Source organism: Arachis duranensis, chromosome 9, assembly GCF_000817695.3.
Source record: "Arachis duranensis cultivar V14167 chromosome 9, aradu.V14167.gnm2.J7QH, whole genome shotgun sequence".
Classification (NCBI taxonomy): Eukaryota; Viridiplantae; Streptophyta; class Magnoliopsida; order Fabales; family Fabaceae; genus Arachis; species Arachis duranensis.
The window spans coordinates 84566236-84571815 of NC_029780.3; the positions used below are offsets into that span (position 1 = coordinate 84566236).

Sequence of the window (5580 nt, forward strand, 5' to 3'; positions counted from 1 at the left end):
TATGAGTTTCTAAACCTCCTAGGTTGAGGGGAGTAGCCCTGCTGAGTCCTATGAATTAATAAAAGTATTACTATTTCTTTTTCGATCCGTGTTTGATTTATTTCTAAGATGTATATTCGTTCTTCAACATGGTGAATAGGATGATCAGTGACAATCAGCTCTGTTCATCATACTAAGACGAACGTGCCTGACAAACATCCGCATCTACTTGGGTTCGTGTGAATACGTGGCCAGAAATTGCGAACCAACAGCTATGTTTATACATCTCTCAGACGGCTAATCCACGACTTCGTTAGGGACTTCTTTAGACACCAGTTCAGCCGATTTCTGGGGAGATTAGGGTCTCCGTGGTATAGGCTATAATCCAAAGAAGCAGCATTCTCTGATCCGGAAGATTTGACCTTGTCTGTGGCGTTTTGAGTATGATCGCCAAGAGAATGAACTGTTAGAGTTTCACCCTCTGTCAGATTGAATGACCACGGGCAATGGCATTTGATCTGGAGCAGAGGAGAACAATGACCACGGGCAATGGCTTTGATCACATACAACCTGTCATAGAAGAGATCATTCACAAGCAAAGAAGACAGTACTACCAGAGTTAATTCAGAAAGACAAAGCAACTCCAATCCTCAATTATATTCCTATTACTAATTTCATTTAATCCATAGAGTATTACCACCTTGTTATATTAGACCTTTTTCACTCTATCAATCCAACAACCTTCTAATTCGCCTGACTAAGACCTGCAAGATAACCATAGCTTGCTTCAAACTACAATCCTCATGGGATCGACCCTGACTCGCTCAGATATTACTTAAACGACGCAGTGCAGTTACTGGTACAGCTGTACGAAAGTGTGGAGATTCGTGCACTAATAACCATGGAAAGAATTATTTTTTTTAGAGCGTTTTAACGATTTTGAAGTAATTTTTTAAAAATAAAATAATTATGTTTTCAATTAAAATTTTGATTTGAGAGAATAAGGTAATTAATTGAGTTCTATCTTTTGGTATGTATTGATAATATGATTAATGATGATTATGAATGAAATGAGATAAAGACTTGTTATGTTGGGAGTAGATATAATGAATTTAATGAATCATTCTTCCATAGAGACTTGTTATGTTGGGGAGAGATATGATGAATTAAATTGATTAATTTCTGGATAAATCCTTGGTTAGCCAGATGAAATTGTTGTGGGAATGGTGGTTCGTCTCGTCCATGGTGAGGATGGTAGATTGGTCCCGCTCACGAAATGACAAGATTGATTAATTGATAAACAAATGGGGTGATTATATATTATAACTTACGAAACTGATTGAGTTGGAAATTATGACTAAATGTGATATGAAAAATTGTATTGGTAAGGACGTGAGTTTTGTCCAATTTTCATGGTTGACATTCCAAGAGAAGGTGTACATGATACTCTCTTTACAAGGTGTACAAGGCACTCTCCCTGCGAGATGTAAACAGGACACAATATAATCGACACATGAGCTCACGGCCAGTAGGAGAGGGATGCATCATACTGCATTTGTTTGTAATTGCTTGGGTCTACATTAATTACTTGATTTGCCTAATTGATATTCTATTAACTGCTAATTGTACTACTTGTCATAATTGTTCTTTATGTGTGATTGTTTGATTGTCTGTCTAATTATTTGTGACTTGTTGGTTCGGATTATGGTGGAGTGTGGTGTCTTGTAAGAGATTGACTTTATGATAATTTGAATGCTGAATAAATTATGGGTCGGAGGCTATGATTAATTGAACTATCTCTCTTGATGTGTTGAGGTATTTTGGGTCGAAGGCCGTGATTATTTGAACGTGAATGAATTTTGGGCCAGAGGATGTGATTAGGTGAGTTACACCCCTTGATAAGTTTGGTGAAAATTTGATATGTATTGCGTGTTGCAGTGTGATTCATGAAATTAGAGTTTGTATGAAAAATACCCATGATTGAATTTGGGGTACGGTACATATTGTGGTTGGCTTGAAATGTGAAAAATTGGGTGGCTTATTAGTGGGGCATATGTTTGATTAGTATGTTGCATATTATTGGAGAAAAGATTGATGTTTAGTGAATTAATTATTAAAGAACTAGATGGGGTTAAGAATGAGATAAATAGTTAGAGAAAGGTTCCATAGAACGAGCAATCACTACTAGAAAATTAGTTGTTACAGACGGATATTTTCGACGGATTTTATCCCACGAAAATACAGACGGAATTTTAGAAGAATTTTTTGTCGGAAAATAAAAAAATAAATTAGTATAAATTACAGATGGAAAAGAAAATCCATCGATAATTCCGTCAAAAAAATTAATTTTTTTTCGTGAGAAATAATTACAAACAAAAAATTTATCTGTAATTAAATAAACAAGAATGCTATATTTTATTAAATTATTACAGATGAAAAATTTAAAATTTTCCGTCAAAAATATTAAAATAAAGATTTGAGAATCACGATTATACCTCTTAATTTCACACCACCCTTTTGCGATTCCACACTCATCTCCTCTAAATACTTCATCGGCGGCGCTATCAGCCTTGCACCGCCGTCTCACAAACCTCCATTGCACTCAACTTCCATCGGCCTTGCTCGCATCGCTCCCTTCCGTCGCACGGCTTCCGGATTCTTCTTCGTCGCACCCCTTCCGTCGGTCTTGCTTGCATCGCTCCCTTTCAAACCCTAATGTGCGTTTCTCTCTTCGATCTCGCCACTAGTGCTTGCTTTTTTTCTGTGTGTTGATGTGTTTCTCTCTTTGATCTTTCCTCAGCTGTGCAGGTAACCCTAATCTCCTTTCTCTTTCATGGTTGTTTTCTTTCTTTCAATACCATCGCTGTTTTCTCTTCCTCAGCTGTGCGTTTCTTTCTTTCTGTTTGTTTATAAATTTATTTATTTATATATTTTAATAGGTGAATTTGACACAGCACATGCTGTAGCTACGTAATTTTGTTATCGGTTCTTTTTTTTCTTCTTTTTGGCTAATGAAAAATATTTCATGGATTTGAATTTTAGTGTGTAAGTTTGATTTAATTTTCAGGGCATATGATCGAGCTGCGATCAAGTTCTGTGGCATTGATGCAGATATCAATTTCAATGTTAGCGATTATAATGAAGATATAAAGCAGGTTTTAATAGTTAATAGTTTGATTTGATAATAGTTTTGAGCAAGTTTGAGGGTTTTTCTTTGTAAAGAAAAATTGAAAAGCTTTGATGGAAGCTGTAGTCATAGCATCTTTGATTGTTTTTTTTTCTTCTAATGCAGATGAGTAACTTTACAAAGGAAGAATTTGTGCATATTCTAAATAAATTACTCATCTGCATATTTTGCGTAGGCAGAGCACTGATTTGTGCATATTTTGCATAGGCAGAGCACATGTTCTGAGCAGAAGTATGGTGTAAATATGTAATCTGCAGCACACTTCCTTTTCAGAAACTTGCACGCCCCACACGCTGAACCTGACCCACCACTACTTGTTCCATTTCTACTTGAAGAAGCCATAGTTATATATATTTTGCAATTAAGCAAGCTAAGGAAATTAATCTGTGAGGACTATGGTATATATATATTTGGTTGGAGAGGGATTGAGAAAGAGATGGTTAGTTATTTTTGTTAGGAAAAATTGATGAATTGTGTGTGGGACAATGGAATAAGGGGAGGCATAAAGGAGGGTCTTATATTTATATTATATGAGAAAATATAAATGGGGGACAAAGGAGGGTTCATAATACAGGGTTCCAGGGGAACATTGCTTAATGGTTGATGCAATATTTTCTATGGGGAGGGTAAGGTTAATGTTACGTGCATTGCTTCATTAATTATTTCGTGTACCTTTTCTTTTAAGTTTCATGTTCATGTATCAACCAATTCAGTATTAATTGGATAAGGTTTTCTTTAAATTTTGGTAACTACTGGGGCAATGTCAACCCTAATGGTACATGCTTTTATATCAGTCTCAATATGTGTATCTTGGCTTCTTGATGTAGTGTATAACTGTATATGCACTGAATCATTGTGCTATAACAGGTGTACGAAGTTGCTATGATGAGGGGAAGCGTATGGCTGAGACTCTGATGTTTGACTATCATAGGCAACATGGCATAGGTAAAATGAATTTCTGCTCTTGTTCTCCTCAAACTTGGAAGCTTCTTTTCTTTGCAACTCAACTTTGTTGTTTACATGCTTTTAATGTAGAAATACGCGTTGCAAGAATCTTCAACACATATGGACCACGCATGAATATTGATGATGGCCGTGTTGTTAGCAACTTCATTGCTCAAGCAATTTGGATTTTACCTGTTGCTATGCAAGGCATTTATTCTTGAGTCATACTCTTGACCTTTTCAATCTTAAAGGGCTTTCCTCTTTTTCCTCCTGGTTTAAGTTGCTTTAGTTTCTGATATTATATCATTTAGGTTCAAGGACTGATTAATACCTTTGGGGATCTCCGAGGAGCTTTTGCGGCCGTTGATAGGATCAACTCTATTTTATCTGGAGTTCAAGTTGATGATTCTCTTGCCTATGGCTTAAAAAGAGAACTAAGGCAACAGAAAGTAGTGGATGATGAGAAATATAAATTATTCTTCTCTGATAGTTCAACTGAGAAAAACCAAATGCATTACATGTCGGCACTAAAAACATCTAGCAATTTGTTTAGCTTGGCTTGGCTTGGGAAATATACATGCTAAGAGATTTCTTATTCCATAAGATTTGACTACATGCTCTTTTAATTAAATATTTATTTGTGATGAATTATAGTTGATGTATCAACACACTTTGATGTATGGTTGTTACTTAATAATATAGTTGATGTATTAATACACTTTGTTTACGTTTTGAATTATATTAACTTGCCTGTTTATAGTACTTTTCTTTTAGTTTGATAATACAATGAATTTGTTTATTTTTTGAAATATTATAAATATTCGAATATAAAATAGATAAAAAAATTGTATTTATTAAATTTATATTTATTTTTTATGAAAATAGGTTTATTTTTGTAAAAGAAAATCTAAAAAAAATTATTTTACCTTACCGACAGATTTACATACGGATTTTCTGTCTGTAACCAGAGTGTAAGATGGTTTTCCAAGGTTCAAACTACAGACGGAAAATCTATCAGAAAATCCATCTATAATTACAAACGAAAAATCTGTCAAAAAATCTGTCTGTAATTACAGACAGAAAATCTGTCAGAAAATCCGTCTGTAATTACAGACGAAAAATCCGTCGGAAAGTTTGTCGTCTTAGGGAAATGGATAGAGAATTTACAGAGAGAAAATCCGTCGGTAATTGGTAAAAATCCATCGGTAATTTTCTGACGGAAAAAGATCCGTCGGTAAATAATTTCCGATGATGCTTTTATTGAGGGACAAAATCCGTCGGTAATTTCGTCGGTAACCAAAAATTCGTCTGTAATAAAGACTAAATCTATCTGTAAATCTGTCTGTATTAATTCATTTTCTAATTGTGAATAATCACTGCTGTTAAACAAATTTGTTTTATATATTGTTTTAATATTTTAGATATTTTTGTCACCCTTATTACCGATATTTATATTTTGTAAAGAGAAA

At 34.5% G+C, this 5580-nt stretch overlaps 1 long non-coding RNA gene across 1 annotated transcript; it reads left to right on the forward strand.

Moving 5' to 3' along the window:
• The first annotated feature begins 3915 nt into the window (after positions 1–3915).
• On the forward strand, positions 3916–4807 carry LOC107466068 (uncharacterized). Its single transcript, XR_008002799.1, has 3 exons — positions 3916–3941; positions 4034–4111; positions 4202–4807. It is a non-coding gene; the product is annotated as an uncharacterized LOC107466068 (long non-coding RNA).
• Positions 4808–5580: the final 773 nt, after the last annotated feature.